The sequence below is a fragment of the Phoca vitulina genome, unplaced genomic scaffold (assembly GCF_004348235.1).
Source record: "Phoca vitulina isolate PV1807 unplaced genomic scaffold, GSC_HSeal_1.0 scaffold43, whole genome shotgun sequence".
Lineage (NCBI taxonomy): Eukaryota > Metazoa > Chordata > Mammalia > Carnivora > Phocidae > Phoca > Phoca vitulina.
Genome location: NW_022589746.1, coordinates 2,848,956 through 2,867,118, shown reverse-complemented (window position 1 = coordinate 2,867,118; position 18,163 = coordinate 2,848,956). Strand labels below are relative to the sequence as shown.

The following is an 18,163-nucleotide window of genomic DNA, read 5'->3' as shown; positions in this document are numbered from 1 at the left end:
AATAGAGGGAATAAAAGGGACAACTCATGCTGTTTTACTATAGAAATAAACATTTTTGTATTAAAGAAAGAGAGATTTGGTGCATTCTGGACAAGTCCTGATCCACCCTCTCAAGGTGATCACTGGCAGAAATGGGAATATGAAGTGCCCAGAAGAGCAGGCGGCAGCAGAGAAGTCCCCGTCAGATGGTAGCTGTAATGAGTGATGTCGTCGCCATTTCTATCATGACTATTATTATCGCTATCGTGGAGTTTATTAGTGTTTTTATCCCAACCTGTGTTGTCAAAGGTAATTCATGCATTTACACTCTAAAGTTGGGGTGTGTGGAAAGCAGAAGCCAAGCTGCCTCTCTGCCCTGAGCCTCTGCCGAGGGGGCTCTCAGGACCCTATTTTATCACCACGTGTGTATTAGGGTGAAAGACAGAGGGGTATATTTGGAACTGGAAAAAGGACCTTGAAATTCCTTGTAAAGATTTATACAGAAATTAAAACAAGTTCTGGTTCATCAGTGCATAATGGATAAAAACAGAAATGTACCCAGGGAAAGCAACTCTTTAAGTTGGTCTCTTAATCTTATTGATTTATGCCAGCCTCATTTACAAGTGAAGTTGTGCTGAGTTTTTTTCTCCAAATAAATTAAATATTTATTTTCAGCACCTACTGTGCGTTGGGTACTGCGCTAGCATGGGGAGTAAGATGTGGGCATATGGCTCCATGAAGAGGAGATCTGTTCCCTGGTTCATCCAGCACAAGGACTAGAAATTCAGAATGTCTCAACCGGAAGTGCTCTCTTTCACATCCTGTACATATTTATGTGCCACATGCCATTCTAAGCCCTTGGGATAAACCCGTGAAAAGAAGCAATAAAGATTCCTGCCCAAATGACCAACAGACATATGAAAAAGTGCTCAAAATCACTTGGCATCAGGGAAATCAAAATCAAAATCAAAATCTCAATGAGATGCCACCTCACACCAGTCAGAATGGCTAAAATTAACAAGTCAGGAAACGACAGATGTTGGTGGGGATGCGGAGAAAGGGGAACCCTCCTACACTGTTGGTGGGAATGCAAGCTGGTGCAACCACTCTGGAAAACAGTATGGAGGTTCCTCAAAAAGTTGAAAATAGAGCTGCCATACGACCCAGCAATTGCACTACTGGGTATTTACCCCAAAGATAAATGTAGTGATCAGAAGGAGTATGTGCACCCCAATGTTTATAGCAGCAACGTCCACAATAGCCAAACTATGGAAAGAGCCAAGATGTCCATCAACAGATGAATGGATAAAGAAGAGTGGTATATATATACAATGGAATATTATGCAGCCATCAAAAAAACCCCGAAATCTTGCCATTTGTAACGACGTGGATGGAACTAGAGGGTATTATGCTAAGTGAAATAAGTCAATCAGAGAAAGACAAGTATGATATGATCTGACTGATATGAGGAATTGTTAATCTCAGGAAACAAACTGAGGGTTGCTGGAGTGGTGGGGGTTGGGAGGGATGGGGTGGCTAGGTGATGGACATTGGGGAGGGTATGTGCTATGGTTGAACGCTGTGAATTGTGTAAGACTGTTGAATCACAGACCTGTACCTCTGAAACAAATAATACATTATATGTTTAAAAAAAAAAAGATAGTAGGAAGGGGAAAATGAAGGGGGGGAAATTGGAAGGGGAGACAAACCATGAGAGACTATAGACTCTGAGAAACAAACTGAGCATTCTAGAGGAGAGGGGGGTGGGGGGATGGGTTAGCCTGGTGATGGGTATTAAAGAGGGCACGTTCTGCATGGAGCACTGGGTATTATACGCAAACAATGAATCATGGAACACTACATCAAAAACTCATGATGTAATGTATGATGACTAACATAACATAATAAAATAAAATTTAAAAAAACAAAGAAAAAAAGATTCCTGCCTATGTCATGCTTCATTCTGGTAGGGACAGGTAATAAAGAATAAACTTAAGAGTTCCATAGAGTACTAGAAGGTTGTAAGTACTACAAAGCAAGAGAAGGGGATCAGAATGGGGCTGTAGAGTGGTCAGGCATCATTGGGAAGGTGATATTTGAGTAGAAGCATGAAGAGGGTGGGGGGAGCACATGAGCAGCCATCCTGGGAAGAGCAGAGCAGGTGGAAGGACCAACCAGTCTAAAGGTCCTAGGGCAGGAGCACACCTGACCACTCCAGCAACATCTGGAGCAGATGTTCTCTGGGGAAAGAGATGAAGGCAGAGAAATAGCCCAGCTCCAATCATGCAGGCCACTGTGGCAAACTGTATTTCCAAAACATGGCCACAGTAATATTCTGGGTCCCACACACTATTCCAGAACTTGGCCATTTTCCATCAAGCAGTGAAATCTATTTCCCTCCTCTTCAATCTAAATAGGCTATGACATTACAACTAATAGAGAATGACAGGAAGGATGCTCTTTAGCCTCTGAGGCTAGGGTCCAGCTTCTGCCTGGCTCTTTCTACTGGGAACCCAGCCTCCACGTTGTAAGGAAGCCCAAGCCACACAGAGAAGTCATGCGTAAGTGTTCTGGCTAAAGGCCCAGGTGAAGCTCTCAGCCAACAGCCAGATATGGGAGTGAGCAAGCTTTCAGAGGATTTGAACCATAGAGTCTGAGGGACCCAGACATCATGAAACAGACAAGCCACCTCTGTTGCTCTGGGTCTAAATGCCTGACTCACAGAATTTGTGCACACAATAAATAGCTGTAAGTCATTGGGTTTGGGAATGATTTGTTATATAGCTGTAGTTACTAGAAAGCCATGTCAGGATTTTGAGCGCTCTGAAAGAGAAGGGAAAACAGGAGAAAAAAAGGCGACAAATTGGCTCATGGCTGCTATGTTGAGAATAGACTCTAGGAAGACATGGGATAAGTAGAGAGAAACAGGAAGGTTAGAACAAAAATCCAGGATGAGGTAGTGGGGACTGAGACCATGGTGACACAGGAGTGGGTGATAAGAGGCAGATTTTAGATATATTTTAAAGATAGAGACATCAGGAGTTCCCGATGGATTGAATTCAGGTGTATGAAAAAGAGACCCATCAAGAATGACTACAGGGTTTTTGCCCTGAGCCACTGGAAAATAGAGCTGCCATCAACGGAGATGGGAAGAATGCAGGTGAAACCAGTTTGGGGAGACGAGCGAGAGTTCCATCTTAGACTGGAATTTGCTAAGAGAGTAGAACTTAAATGTTCTCACCAAAAAAAAAAAAAAAAAAAAAAGGGCAAATATATGTGGTGATGGCTGTGTTAATTAACTGGATGGACAAGGAGGTGGTTCTTTCACAATGCACACATGTATCAAATCATCACGTTGTATACTTTAAATACCTCACAATTTTATTTGTCAATCATACCTCCATAAGCTGGAAAAAATAAAAGCAGTTGAGAAGCTTAAAAAGAGTCCAAGTTTGGATCTGATAACTTGGAGTTTATGAGCCATCCGGTGGGGATGTCAAGAACAAAGCTGGATATGTGAGTCAAGAAAAGGTCTGGCATGCAGATGGACAGTTGGAAGATACTGGTGTGTGGAACGACGAGACTAGATGATATCACTCAGGGAGTGAGAGTAACTTAAGAAGCCTGTAGTGATCGTATGTCACTACGAGTCTATTGTGATGTTATCTTTCATCCAAAGGACAAAAATGCACAGCACCTTCCTTGAGGGCAAGAAAGCCATATCCTTATGTTTAAAAGTAATCCAGATATATTCCATATTAATGATTTTGTTCAGAAATCACTACATACTTGGCTCATCTAAGCGTCCGAGGCTCCAGGTAGTGACATGCTGGCCCCACACAAGGGCATCCGGGCAGTTTCCCATGCTTTTCCGCCTGCCTGGAGGCTGCCATCTGACACGGATGATGCACTGAAATCCTGCCTTCACTGGATCCTGACCCATCTCCCAGCCAGGCACGCATATGAACTAGGTTGACTCACAACCTTCCAACGAGGCCAGGACTATAGATAGGGAGTTTAAGTTTTTATCTTCCTAAATGATATATGCCCAAGTTGGGACGCCTGAGTGGCTCGGTTGGTTGATTGTCTGACTCTTGATTTCAGCTCAGGTCATGATCTCAGGGTTATGAGATCGAGCCCCACTCCAGGCTCCACACTGAGCATGGAGCCTGCTTAAAATTCTCCCTCTCCCTCTGCCACCACCCGCCTCCCCGTCTCTAAAGAAAAAAAAGAAATGCCCAAGATGTATTGAGAACAGAACTTATCTTTTTTTCCCTTTTCATCGTCCCTCTGCTTCCTTCCTTTCCTAACCTGGTCTTAGAGTGGACGCCAAAAGAACGGTAGGGTTATTGAGGCAAGCTTCCAAGAACCGAGGGATGGTGCTGAAGGAAGCCAAATACTCCAAGTCAGCAGGCCTCCTAACTAGGAAAGTGCAGAAACACTTCCCCTCCTCTCCATTTGCTAAGGGAATCTTATATCCAGAGTCGGGCAATATTATCAAAATGGAATTCATATAATTAATTTCATGAATCCAATTAAGCAAAAACTGATTGATAATTAAATGCAGTAAATCTGTGAAAACATTTAGCAGAGTGCGTGCTACAAACACAAATCAATGTTACAGGAATTTAACCCGGGTCCTACTTCATGCCAGGCCCTATATGAGGCACTATTTAAATCTAAAAGAGAAGGGCGCCTGGGTGGCTCAGTCCTTAAGCGTCTGCCTTTGGCTCGGGTCATGATCCCAGGGTCCTGGGATCGATCCCCGCATCGGGCTCCCTGCTCGGCGGGAAGCCTGCTTCTCCCTCTCCCACTCCCCTCTCTCACTGTGTCTCTCTCTGTCAAATAAACAAATAAAATCTTTAAAAAATAAAAAACTAAATAAAAATAATAAATCTAAAAGAGACATGGCTTCAAGGGACACAGAGAGAGCTGTGGGGCCACACTCTAACACTGATGTCTCCCTGGAGCCCACAGCAACATTGTCCATGAATCTTCAATCCACAGATGCCCCCGTGAGTCTGATGAAAAAACACTACCAATTTACCCAGCAATATCCTTTTCAGTGTAAACAAGGAAGGTAAAAGAATGTTAAGTGGAAAACAGGTCTAACTAGGTTCTAGTGCATTATATCCTTTGTTTGCATCATAAAAGGACAGCAATACTTGTCATGATAATAGTACAGGAAATGAGCAACACCCAGGCTGACTCCTTATCAGATTGAATGAAGCAGTGACTACGAAGAGCTTCAGCCCCACCATCCTCCATCAATGACCGCATCATGAGATCAGTACAACACCATCTCAAATTTGACAATGGAAGCCAAAGGGACCCCATCATTCTAGCATTAATCACAAATTTTGTCTAACATTGGCCATTTTCTTGGAACTTTCCAGTGACATAGTAATTCTAGTAACATAAGGCTTGGCCTCACTTTACAAAAATAAGTCATCAACTTTCAAAGATCATTATTCAAGGATGAATTTCGATACAAGTAACTCCCATTAGTAAAATCCTCCGAAAGGAAGATGTGAAAGACAAAGGAGAAATTGCAGAATTCTGAGAAATTTTCAAACATCTAAAGTATTATTCTTCTATTGGAGTGAATGAAAGAATTCCTGTTTCTTGGAGTCATTAAACCATGCATGGAGATGGAGTAGTAACACCGAGCTAACAAAGGCCCAGGGAAGTCAACAACGCAGAAAAATGGATTTGCAACTTGTTTGTCTTGATATGTGGGATGGACTAGTATTGTCTAGGACCTCAAAAGATGGTGGAATCCATGATATGAAGTGCTACACAAATCAACTTGTACACCAGAGTGCAAGAGGGAAACACCAGCCACGAGTCCCTACTGATACCAGAGTGATCTTGTCACACTGGAAATTCACTACGCAGAAAACATGATGCCGAGGTAATGATATCAATGACATTTCATTGAGCCCTTCCTGTGTGTCAGGTACTGTTCTAAACACCTTGTTCTAAATGCTAAACAATGAGAGTGTCCATGAAGCAGCTCTATTATTATCCTCATTTTATCTGGATGCCACAGAGGGGCAGCAAGGACCAAAGTCACACAGTCAGTGAGGGATCATCCCAGAGGCCATTGTTTTGGAACCCATGACTCCCATTTTAAATAACACAGGGGCTCAGAAAATGCACATTGAATAAATGCATGTGAAATTTTAGCCACCAACAAAATGAAGCTGGTATTCACAGAGAGAGTAAATTAAGGAGAGACCAAAGACTTCTGTAAAAAGTCAGAGTTGCAAAGAGCATGGACAATTGCAAAGAACAGCCATTAACAAATGGAAACCTGATTGTATATAAATTGTAGGGAAGAATGCTGCTAACATATTTGCCTAAAATAAATTACCATTGTGTAATGTGTGTGTGTGTGTGTGTGTGTGTGTGTAAAGGGTATAGTCCAGTTGGTTTCATAGTAGGTTGCATGAGAAAATGATTAATAATTCTCTGAGGCTCCTACTCATGTTGGTTCACTCCTAATAATAAGACATCGTGTGGTTTTACAAACAGATTTTTATTTGCATGTATATATTTGTTTGTTTACAGCATTTTCTGTTACCACTGTGCGTGGTGGTCATTTAAATAGAATCTCAAGCGGGGTTCCTGAGTTAAGCTGGAGACAATCCTTCCTGGGCTTTAGACTGGTCATTGTCAATTCCCTAGGGTTGGAACCAAATAAACACACCATCACTAAATTAACCATGGCTTCACTTGTCATTGGCAGGTCATCATTCAGCGTGGTGTTGGTAATTTCTCTCTCTCCTTTCCTCTGATGCCGATAAGAGATTTGCAGAGAAGAGAAAAATGGCCAGATACAGATCTGACAGAATTAATAAACGGTAACAAAGAGCAGGCTTCTTTTTAGGGATGTGCCTGACTCTCATTCTTATATCCATCTCATGTTTCGTAACACGTACCGTGTGCCCAGCTGTGCGTTGGGCCCTGCGGCTACAGACATGAATCAGATGCTGCCCTTAGCCTGGAAAACACCAGGTTTGGTGACAGAAAACGGTCACATAAATGCATGATGAATAAAAGCAACGAGCTGAGTTCAGTGATTGAAACTTAAAGCTGCAGTCCATTCTGGGAGCGTCGCAGAAGAGATTCCGCCCAGCTCGAGGGGGTTAAAAGTGGACTTCCTGAGGAAGTGAATGGAGTAGCACTTTTAAAGGATTTTCCATGCTGGCTGAAGCTGGAGGAGGCATGGGTAATCCGAAACAGCAGTTGCACATAAAATAAGATTTGTGTTTTCAAATATCGGGCATTTAATGTCATATTATTTTACCCTCTCAATAATTTCGGAATCATTTTTCCCCCTCAACTTGCATTAAGATTAGTCGATGTGGGGCAGGATCCCACACCACAGGAAGGCAGGGTGCCTGCAGGACATCCACCAGGGTCACAACTACACCTGGAACCGGACGTCCAGATGTTCTCCTTTGGGGGATCTGCGTAAGAATGCTGTGTTACAATAACCTCACACTGGCAGAGGCACCCGGAGGTCAGAGGGTGGAAAGGCTTTTTCAGAACTGGAGCATCATCATGACTCCATTGCCCACAAAGAAAGTAAAACTAATTATTCTGAACTACGTTTATGCTTCACTTGCGCTGCTTTGCCCCGCGTGCTGGTGTGTGTGCGGCAATGACTGTCCCACGAGGTGCCTCGTGGCTGCCTCAGGGAGCCCCGCCCTACTGCCCTTGAACCCAGAGCGCATCTCAGGGACTTGTCCGTCTTGATACTCATGTCTGTAGAAGCCACACCTGCTTGGATGGGAAGAGATGGTGGGCAGGTGGGAAGGAAGGATTTTAGAAATGAGTAGGTAAGCCCCACTAGGTTTAAAAATGCTTCATGTATAGTAAGTGATTCCAGTCCATAAAAGATAAAGCCTAAGTTCCAATTTCACCTGCTGTGCTTGTCATGAGTTAATTGGGTATCATCTGATACAGTAATTCTCACTTTCCTAGTCCAGACCTGCTCCTACATGCAATCTCCCAGTGCCCTTGAAGCACACAGCCTAATAAATCAGCACAATTCAATGACAAGAAGAAAAACCAAGTATGTGTGGTATGGAAAGCAGGTCAGAAAAAAAGCTAACGCTATCAGTCCCGAGCAGCCTCACACCACAGCCCTGACACACAGTCCTCGCCAGCCAAATGTTTCCACCAAATGGAAAGGCAAGCTCCCTCTCCCCAGCTCTCCCTGCAGACAGCAGCGGGCTCAGGTTTGCCTTCTTGCTTTCCAGCACATGTAACTGAAACACTTGAGGGGCGCCTAGGTGGCTCAGTCGGTTGAGCATCGGACTCTTGCTTTGGGCTCAGGTCCTGGTCTCAGCTCAGGTCATGGTCTCAGGGTTGTGAGATCGAGCCCAGCATCAGCTGCCTGCTCAGCGAGAAGTCTGCTTGTCTCCCTCTCTCTCTGTCCCTCCCCCTGCTCACACGCATGCGCATCCGCTCTCTCTCTCTCTCTCTCTCTCTCTCAAATAAATAAATAAATCTTTTTAAAAAATAACTGAAAGAGTTGTGACCTGGAGATCCATTTACAATATTTTAAAAATTGCTTAAAATGTCTATTTTTTTACATTGCTTAGTAGTATACATTTGAGAATATATACTTTTATTCTTTACTTCTTTCTCCTTACTCCCCTCAAACATGCACACACCACACACACAGACACACACACATGATTTACTTCTCTTCTTTTTAACAGAACAAGGAATGGAATGTGGGGCTTGGTTTTTAAAATGGAATACTATTTTCTTAAACAATATGTGTTTAAAAAAAAAAAAAAGCCCAAATCCTCATTTGATCTTCTTAAGCTAAAGAAAGTGAGCTCACGAGGTGTCAGCATGATGCATCCATGTGGGTGCATTATCTCATTTACAATAACTCCCTAAATCCCTTTTGAGGATAAGGAGACTGAGGCTGAGGGGAGTTTATTCAAGGGGTAAATAAATTCAGACCCAGTTTAGTTTTATGGCAAAGTCTATGTATTCTCAAATACATAATCCTGCTGCCCAATTGTCATGAAACGTAACTGACGAATTTCACTGAAGGCACTGTATATTTCACAGAAGGAAAGAATTTACTTTTCCCTTCACTGATAAAGGTTCGAAACTGGCATCTCTCTATTGGACACAAGAGCACCCGAAGTCTGACCCGAGTTATTGCCCTTGGAAGAGAGATCCTGGAGCGCGGCAGGACAACTCCGAATGTCCTCCAGGGCAGGAAGGGCAACCATCTGAAGCTAATCAGATCCCCAACTACATGGGGTCTCCATGTTGGATGTGCCCCTCTGAGCTGTCTTAGGAAGTAACTAAGCAGGCAGCCCAGTTATAGCCTGCTTCTTGCACCCAGCAGATTTTGGCAGGGCGAAAGATTTTAACATCACCAACTGCTCTGCTTCTCAGTCCTACAAGATATCAACCCATGTTCACCACCTCCAGCAGAGGGAATATCTGCCCAACACCGTTCCCTTTGGAGGTGCTAATCGTCCTCAACCCAGCCCCCCGCCAGCACAGCCTAGCACCCACTGTCTTCTTGGCAGAGTCTTTCCCGGATAGAGGAGACATTCATACGAACCAGCTGGCTCCTCGTTCCAGAGTTTTCAAACGTGCATGAACTGAAGAGGACCTTCCCTCTCCAGTGCCAATGCTGACAAATGGCTGGGAGCTGCCTACAGCCACAGTTCAGTCATAGTGCGAGCACGAAGCCGACACAGCTTCACAGAGAAGGGCAGCGTCCGAGCCCCTGGGCCCAGCAGCCCGCTGCCCTCCCACCCCCACCTCCCCTGTGGTGACTTGAGCCAACACAGGGCCTCTTCTGACTCTTGAGACTCATACCTCTGCTCTGTTTCCTCTGCCTGGAATACCCTCCTCAGATGTTTTCTGCCTTCCTACCCACCAAGATGCTGTCTGGGCTACAAGACCCCGCTTTCTTGCCCTGCACTCCCCCTCTTCCCACGGTGCTCTCACTTCCTCCGGGCTTCTGCAGACCTTTCAGACCTTCCTATGGCCATCAAGTTCATGTAGGACATGGCTGATCCTCCCTGCTCAAGTTCTATCTTCTTTGAACCCTTTGCGCCTAGCCCAGTCGTGGGCTCAGGGAAGGGGCCCAGTATGTTTTTCGATACCAGCTATAGGCCAGCCCCCGGGGAAGCCACAATGGGGACCACACAGTTTCTGTTCTCAGGGGATTGACAATCTGATAAGGAGCCGGAAATCAGAACAGATGATCAGGGTGCCAAGTGCCTGAGGTCATCAAAGAATGACTCGCTGGACAGTGCAGGAGAGACACAAATGCAACCGAGGCTGAGGGGACAGGCAGGGCCACGTGGGCTCCCCGGAACAAAGGACCTGGGACCCGAGACGGAAATGAATCTATGGACACGCTTCAGTTTCTATTACAAACAAAACAAAGCACACAGAAGACCAGAGGGGGAGGTAAGGTGGGGAATGAAATAAAGACAGAAGGTTGCAAAACTCCCATCTTTAAACACCAAGTCCTCAGCCACACTTCCTGCAACACAGAGGCGCCAACCTCCTGCTCATCCGTGCTCCGCATGCTACTTGGTGGGCTCTTGAACAGTGCCAGTCCCTGATGACCCTGGGATATGTGGGGACTACACAGACTAGCCCAAGCTCTTGCGGGCTGTGACAGTGTCTGAAAGTGAACTGGCTTTTTTTTTTTTTTCCTACATAAAGGCCAGCTAGCAGCTACCACTGCCAAGTGATCCCTCTGCTTGGGGTGAACAACATGGAGTCTGATTCTATTCAAGGCCCCGAACGAAGGGCATGCCTTTCCCAAGCAGTGGACCGGACCTCCCTCCAAGGCAGGAGAACAGCACACTCAGCCCGGAGGATCCAGCTCTCAGCATCCCCAGCCTCTGCCCACTGGGTGCCGGAAGGGGCAAGTAGATGCAGGCGTAGCAATAAGACACCCCAAGAAGACAAAATACCTGTGAATTTAAAATCTAAGATCCTACCTGCAGTTTTCTCATTGATGTATCTTCTCCACCCTTATACAGAAGTGGGGGGAAAGGCCAGATGGGTCACACTGAGGCACCTAGTCAGATGGGAACGATTTTCCATTTGGGAACAATTTCACAGAAGTATGAGGTTAGCCGGCTATGAGGTTCCTTCCTCCTAGTGACAATCCCCCAACACACATACACACACACACACACGCACGCAGTGCTCACATCCAGGCACTTGCTGTCACCCCCACGTGGCCCCACGGCTAGGCCACACATGACCGGGCACCTGCTGCTTGTGGACCAAGTCCTCAGAGAGGCCAAATGCAAACAGTGTGCCTCCTTCTCCTTCCACACATGGCCCACGCAGGCACGGGCCATCGAGCCAGCGTGTTGAAAAAGCTAACAGAGAAAAAAATATGAATAGCTTGCACACCTGCTTCCTCGGGACAAACCCATGCCGGGTGGGAAAGACCGCACAATATAAAACCTGAATGATTCAAGCCTCAGCACAAAGGGGTGGACAGAGGTTGGACACGCAAGCTAGGGTGTCCGTAGGCTTGTATGTGCAGCACTTACGGTAAGGCATGACAGAGATGGCAAAGAAGGGGGGCGGCCCTTGGATGGGGGGCTAGGGGGCCATGGCCAACTGCCCTGCAGAAGGTCCCGGCGCATAATCCGAGGGATCCAAGGATTCTAAATCCATACCTCGTCTCTAACCATTAAGAAGTTGCATTTGCCGGGGCGCCTGGGTGGCTCAGGCGGTTAAGCGACTGCCTTCGGCTCAGGTCATGATCCTGGAGTCCATGGATCGAGTCCCGCATCGGGCTCCCTGCTCAGCAGGGAGTCTGCTTCTCCCTCTGACCCTTCCCCCTCTCATGTGCTCTCTCTCTCTCTCTCGCTCCCCCATGGTGTGGCATGTCCCTCCCCTTGGGACCTGTGAACTACAAACTCTATTTTCAAGGGCAGTCATCTCCTGATCTGTTGGCCTTGCCATACCTGAGTAATAATAAAACCTATACTTGAACACCCCAACTTAGGACAATAGAACATGCTACATTCAGCCATTGACCGGATGGATTTATGACTCTCAGTATATGTGCCTCGTGCTTTATTTCTGCCCCAGCCCCACAGGTATTAGTGATGCACCCGCTCTCACCCACACAGGCCATTAATTCTATAATGGACAAGGGAAAAGAAAGAGACAAGCCTTATCAGCAATGAACACGACATTATGAAAGAGCTGAATTTCAGCCTTATCAAAACAGCCTCCAAGGAACAGAATCCTTGATCTTCCACAGCCCGGACAACAACGTGTGGTAGGAGGCTCCCGGGCGGCCCCTTGCAGGGAGAGGCATCGGGGACGCAGGCCAGGTTGGGCGCTCATCACGAGGGTGGTAGGGCCAAGAGCGCCCAGCCCGGCTGCGCTTCTGAGGGTCTGACATGGTGCCCTGAACAGAGGCTTGGCACATCTGGCCATTGTGTTTTCTATTTCCCCTTAGCAGAGAAGGCTGGCTGTGGAATTCTGTGGAAATTATTTGTATTGTCTTCGCCAGGGCTACTCAGCTGGGGCCCCCAGCAGGCAAGCAGCCTGAGATACCCCACCTTTCTACGATGGCCCTTCTCATGACAGAAAGGCCACAAAACCTTGCGTACCACCCTGTGCTGGCTTCCCTTTGCCCTGGAACCAAATCTAAACCTCCCCACGAACCCTGCAGGTCTGCATGGTCAGTCCCCCGTCTCCCCATCCACACCTCAGCCCCTGGCCCCCTGGCCTGGCCTCATCCTCTCCACACCAGGCTCTTTCCCCTCCCTGCTCCCTGGGCAGAGCTGGTTTTCTTATCCCTCGGCTTCAGCTTAAATGTTAACTCCTTAGAGGGTGCTTCCCAGCCCAATTACTTTCGCTCCGATCCTTGATTGTTGCTTTCACAGGCCTTACAACATCTAGTACTTATTTTATTTATGGGTTCATATACCTGGTGATGGTGGTGGTGTTTTTTTCTGTTTTTATTTTTCTGTCCCTCCCATTAGATTTCAAGTTTCAGGAGAACAGCACCCCCACGGTGCGTTCCCCTATGCGTCTGTCAGATTATCTGTTAGCTCTGTTACAATGTGTGTCTGATTTCACATTGCTGCTGAGTCTCACTACTGCTTCAGAAAGCAGAGAATGGCACATGGGGAAACATCCTGACTATGAGCACGGGTGGTGGGCATCCTGGCATCCCTGGGGAAAATGAGGGCCCGCTGTGGGCCATGCGTTAGGAGGCATAAGGGGTCACTGGTGCCTCAGAGGCTCAACTTCAGTGGGAACACTCAGCACCACCCCGCTGCAAGGCATCTCCAACTCACACCCTAGGGGTACAGAGCAGCTTGATATAGGAATACATGTGAGAGCAGAAGGTTTTGTGCCAACTCCGAACATGAGAATGGGAACTCGGGACTGTGGGTGAAGGGAATGCCTAAGCCCACTTGTTCTCATGGGTGCCTAGGTGAGCAGGGTATGTAAGTCAGGGGGTCTGCACCCACTGCTAAGGCCAGCATCTTAATCGGCTCCCACCTGCTGTCTGCACTGGGCATGGCAGAGACAGGGGAACATGTTGGCTGGAAAGCAGACGAAAGAATGTTGAAACTCCCCACTGTGACTCACAGTGCAAGCTGGCCCCTCATTGCAATTGGGAACGTAATGCACCAAATGTTGAGGCTAAATCTCATTTTCTGTCTTTGACTCTGGAAATTGTATTTGGGGTAATGCTAATGTGAAAACTGAGTGTATTAAAACAAAGTATAATAATAACATGGGGCATCCTAACAGCTTACAACAAACATCTTCCTTCCTTCTTCCCTCCCTCCCTCTTTCCCTCCCTCCCACCCTCCCTCCCTCCTTCCCCCTCAAACACACCCTAAAGAGCACAAGATCCATGAGAATTTAAAAATAGCCTAACATGGATTTCAAGTAGAGTAAACTAAATGAGTCCAATTTTCTATGCCTTTCATTTTAAATTATGCGCTAAATGTCTAGAAGCATGAGATGTAAGTGAGGAGGATGGGACATTTAAAATCTAATTTTCAAAAATTGGGTCCTAAAGCAGAACAGTGAAAATGCATTTACACATATAATTGTGCCTGCAAATCAATACTGGCAGAACAAGTGCCCCTTTGGCTGGTGAGATCGCCTGGCCTGGGCACACCAAGCCCCAGGAAGCCAATTCACGGGTTTGGTGGGTATGCATGGAGCCCCTGCGAGGTACCAGCTGGTGTGGACTAGGTGCTAAAGTAGATTGCATGTTCCAGCCCATGGCCTCAAGAACCTCAAGAACTAGTGAGGGAATAGCAGGGGTAAAGAGGTCTTTACCACACACGGGGGGAGAGGAGAGAGGCCAAGACAGAACTAGTGAGCACAGGCGCTTCCCACGGTGGAGTTGGGTAGAGGTGGGGGAGGTGTCATGGGAGAGGAGAACAGCTAAGCTGAAAACCAAGCACTGTGCAAGGAACAGGACAGGCAGCAAGGCAGAGAGACCAGGGGTGAGGACCCACTGTGCCGGCTTGGAAGTAAAGGGAGAAAGGGCTCATTGGGGAAACTGAATGTTCAGACTGGCTGAAGAGTCATGAGTGAGGAAGGAGGGAGGGGGTGAGGGGTGTGGCAAGAAAGGAGGGTGGAGAGAGGAAGCAGAGATGTGTCAGGAAGGGCCTCATAAGTCCCTGTGGGAATATGGGCTTCATCCTACAAAGGGGAGCCATTAAGGGTTCTACAGAGGAGCATGACTTGGCAGGTTCCTTGTCCATGAAAACACTCATTTTCTCTCTCTGTCTCTTGAATAAGTAAATAAATAAATCTTTTTCTTAAGGTTTTATTTATTTATTTATTTGACAGAGAGAGACACAGCGAGAGAGGGAACACAAGCAGTGGGAGCAGGAGGGGGAGCCCGATGTGGGGCTCGATCCCAGGACCCCGGGATCATGACCTGAGCTGAAGGCAGACACTTAACGACTGAGCCACCCGGGCGCCCATAAATAAATATAAAGAAAAAAAAAGACAATGTGTGTATCAGAGAGGGCTGCCATCTTAAACAGGGTGATAGGGGAGCCCTCTGTGAGACAGTTCAGCAAGGCAATGGAGGTGAGACCACACAAGCAGTAAAACAGAAAGAATCCAGCCTAATGCCAGGTCTTTGGGGTGGTGGATTGGCAATGGAGAACCCCGGACAAAGAAAAGAAAGATTTGGGGGGGAAGAAAATTAGTTCACTCTCTAACAGGTAGGGTTAGACATGTCTTTGAGATACCCAAGTAGAGTTGCCCAAATGAAGGTGGTCGTGAGGGGAAGGAATTCAGCAAGGTGGAGAACAGGGATCGGCTGTCCTTTGCATGGTGCTAAAGCTCTGAGAGTAGGTAAGACCATTCAGGATGGATGTACTCCTTTCCCACGGCTGCTACAACAAATTGCTACAAAGTTAGCAGCTGAAAGCAACACAAGATGTATTATCTCACAGTTCTGTAGCCAGAAAGTCTAGCACAGCATGGCTCAGCTGGGTCCCGGCTCAGGGCCTCACAGGATGAAATCAAGGTTGTCCGTAGAATCCAGATCCCTGGGACTCAGGTCCCCACTTCCTTGCTGGCTGTCAGCCAGGAGTGGTTCTCAGCTCCTAGAGGTTGCCCACATTCCCCAGCTGCTGGCCCCCTTCCTCCCTCCTCAAAGCCGGCAGTCACTCTGCTTTTCAAAACTCTTGTGATTAGCTTGGGGCCTCCTTTTTAATCTAGGATGCTCTCCCCATCTCAAGATCTTTAATCGTAGTCACATCTGCAAAGTCCCTTTGGCCGGGAACATCCCATATTCACCGGTTCTGGGGATTAGGGCATGAACATCTTGAAGGTCATTACTCTACCTAACACACTGGCCATGTAGCATGAGAAGAAAAGGTGGCTGGGGACTGAATTCCAAGGAACAAAACCTTAGAAAGATGGGCAGAGGAGGAGCCAGCAAAGGTTAACAGTGGGAGAAGGAGCAGGACTCCAGAAGGGTAGAAGCTTTGGAAGCAAATGGAAAGTATAATGTTTCCAAAGTGGTCAGCAGGAGTAGACTGCCAAAAGGGCTGGAAAAGATCAGTGGGTTTGGCAAAGAAAGGGTTATTAGTGATCCACAACTGCCTTCACACACACACACTCAGACTCACCAACCCCAGCCTGGACCTCCCAGGACCAGCCGGCAGAGCTGTGTGGAGGGGACAAGGTTTCCACGTTGTCCCGCTGGCTGGGCGCCAGGGCCTCATCAGTCAAATAGACACGAGCCTGGTTCTGAAATAACCAGCCTGACTTAAGTCCCACTGCACATTCTGCCTCCCGTGGAACAAAATGAGAGCTCCACATGTGGAGGAGGCAGAGAATGGAGCCCCTTCCCAGCACATCTGCGGAGACCGTCCCCCTCGTATGTACAGGCACTAAATGCCAACAGAAAATCTATTCTCCAATCCCCATAGTTTCCTGGTATTTGTTTTAAGTATTTAAAATGCATTAGGCTTGACACCAAAGTGCTTAATAAGTTAATGTCCTAGATATTTAGGAGGAGGTAGGTATAAAATTATTGGCTTAAAATGATCCCAGTGAAACCATTTCTTCTGACAAGATCATAAAATGCACTTTCCCAGTGAGTCATATATAACTGGCTCACATCTATAATAAAATGGGGATTCAGGTTTAAGGGAAGGCAGAACCTGCTAGGCCGTGGATTAAAGGGTAATTTTCATCTCACGGGCCGTGCAGTTGAGGGATCATGGTATCTTCTTCCCGATACTCTTCCTGTCATCCACCTCAGAGATAAGTGAGCAGTCTCTCCTTATCACAGGCCATGTTATGAATATGTGAGTTGGATGGTGACCCCTCTGACCAAAATGGAAAAGAAAAAAAATGGGAAGGCTAAGCTTTATTTTTGATTTTACAGATAACCTCAGGAAGGCCCTGTCACCACCTCAGAATCCCATTAAGCTTTTAACAGAGAGTTAGTTTTAAGGGATTGTGAAAATGGATTCATTTTGTTTAAATATCAGAAGATAATGTGGGTGGAACTCCTGTTTGGCTTGTTCTCCGTGACAGGTGTGGAGATCCAGAGCCATAAAGGCGAGTGGCCTCGGTCCCCGGTCCCAACACAGCTGCCGAATGTTTTGAGACAGGTTTTGTCAGCCTTCATGTGATTCCAGGCCTTGGGGGTTTCTCGACTGTACCATTTGCACTGTGCACGTCTTTTTGTCAACTGCCTTCCACCAAAGAAAACAGGGGAAAAGTCCCTGAAAATGAAAAAAGCAATGCTGTCATCATACTGCTGTCCATGGCATGGTGGGAGGGGGTACGGAGGGACAAGACTGACCCCACAGAGTCGCATTTGGCCCCGTGGGGCCCAGAAACGTGTTGCTGGACTCCTGGACAGAGCAAGTAGCTCGCCCTTTGGCGGCGTCCCCACCTCCACTCCCTCTCAGCTTGGGGGGCTGGGAGGGGTAGACAACAGCCTAAGTATCTGCTCCAGGCTGGAACAGCCGGAACTGGGGCTGGTGGGGCTGGACTCCGGGAGAACACAGGCAGGGAGGGGGAAAGCAGCTAGTCTGTGTGGAGGGAGTGGAGCGGAGTGGGGCTGGGCGGGGAGCCCGAGGTGATACTCACAGCTTCCAGACACGCAACTAGCGGTGCTCTATGTGACTGTTTACACAATCCTGGAAAATTATACTTCATTATGAATTATATTATTATTATTATATATTATTCCATTAAGTGTTGTATATTGTACACTCATACACACTCAAATTAGTGAAAAGACCCATATATATATACACATATATATATACAACCTTGTATACTGCATTTTATGGGCAATTTAAGAGATGTCCAAGGGAAATTTTAAAAATGTTTAATTTTCGGGCGCCTGGGTGGCTCAGTTGGTTAAGCGACTGCCTTCGGCTCAGGTCATGATCCTGGAGTCCCTGGATCGAGTCCCGCATCGGGCTCCCTGCTCAGCAAGGAGCCTGCTTCTCCCTCTGACCCTCTCCCCTCTCATGTGCTCTCTCTCTCTCATTCTCTCTGTCTCAAATAAATAAATAAAATCTTTAAAAAAAAAAATGTTTAATTTTCACCTTAAACTTTACCTTTAGAACCCAACCCCTACATAAGGTAAAGTCCCTCTGCTTTCCGAACTGCCTCTCTACGG

General features: G+C 46.8%; 1 protein-coding gene across 1 annotated transcript in view; it reads right to left on the bottom strand.

The window, feature by feature from the left end:
* DISC1 (DISC1 scaffold protein) overlaps positions 1–18,163 on the bottom strand; it is a 351,558-nt gene that overhangs the window by 74,491 nt on the left and 258,904 nt on the right. The window lies entirely within an intron of this gene.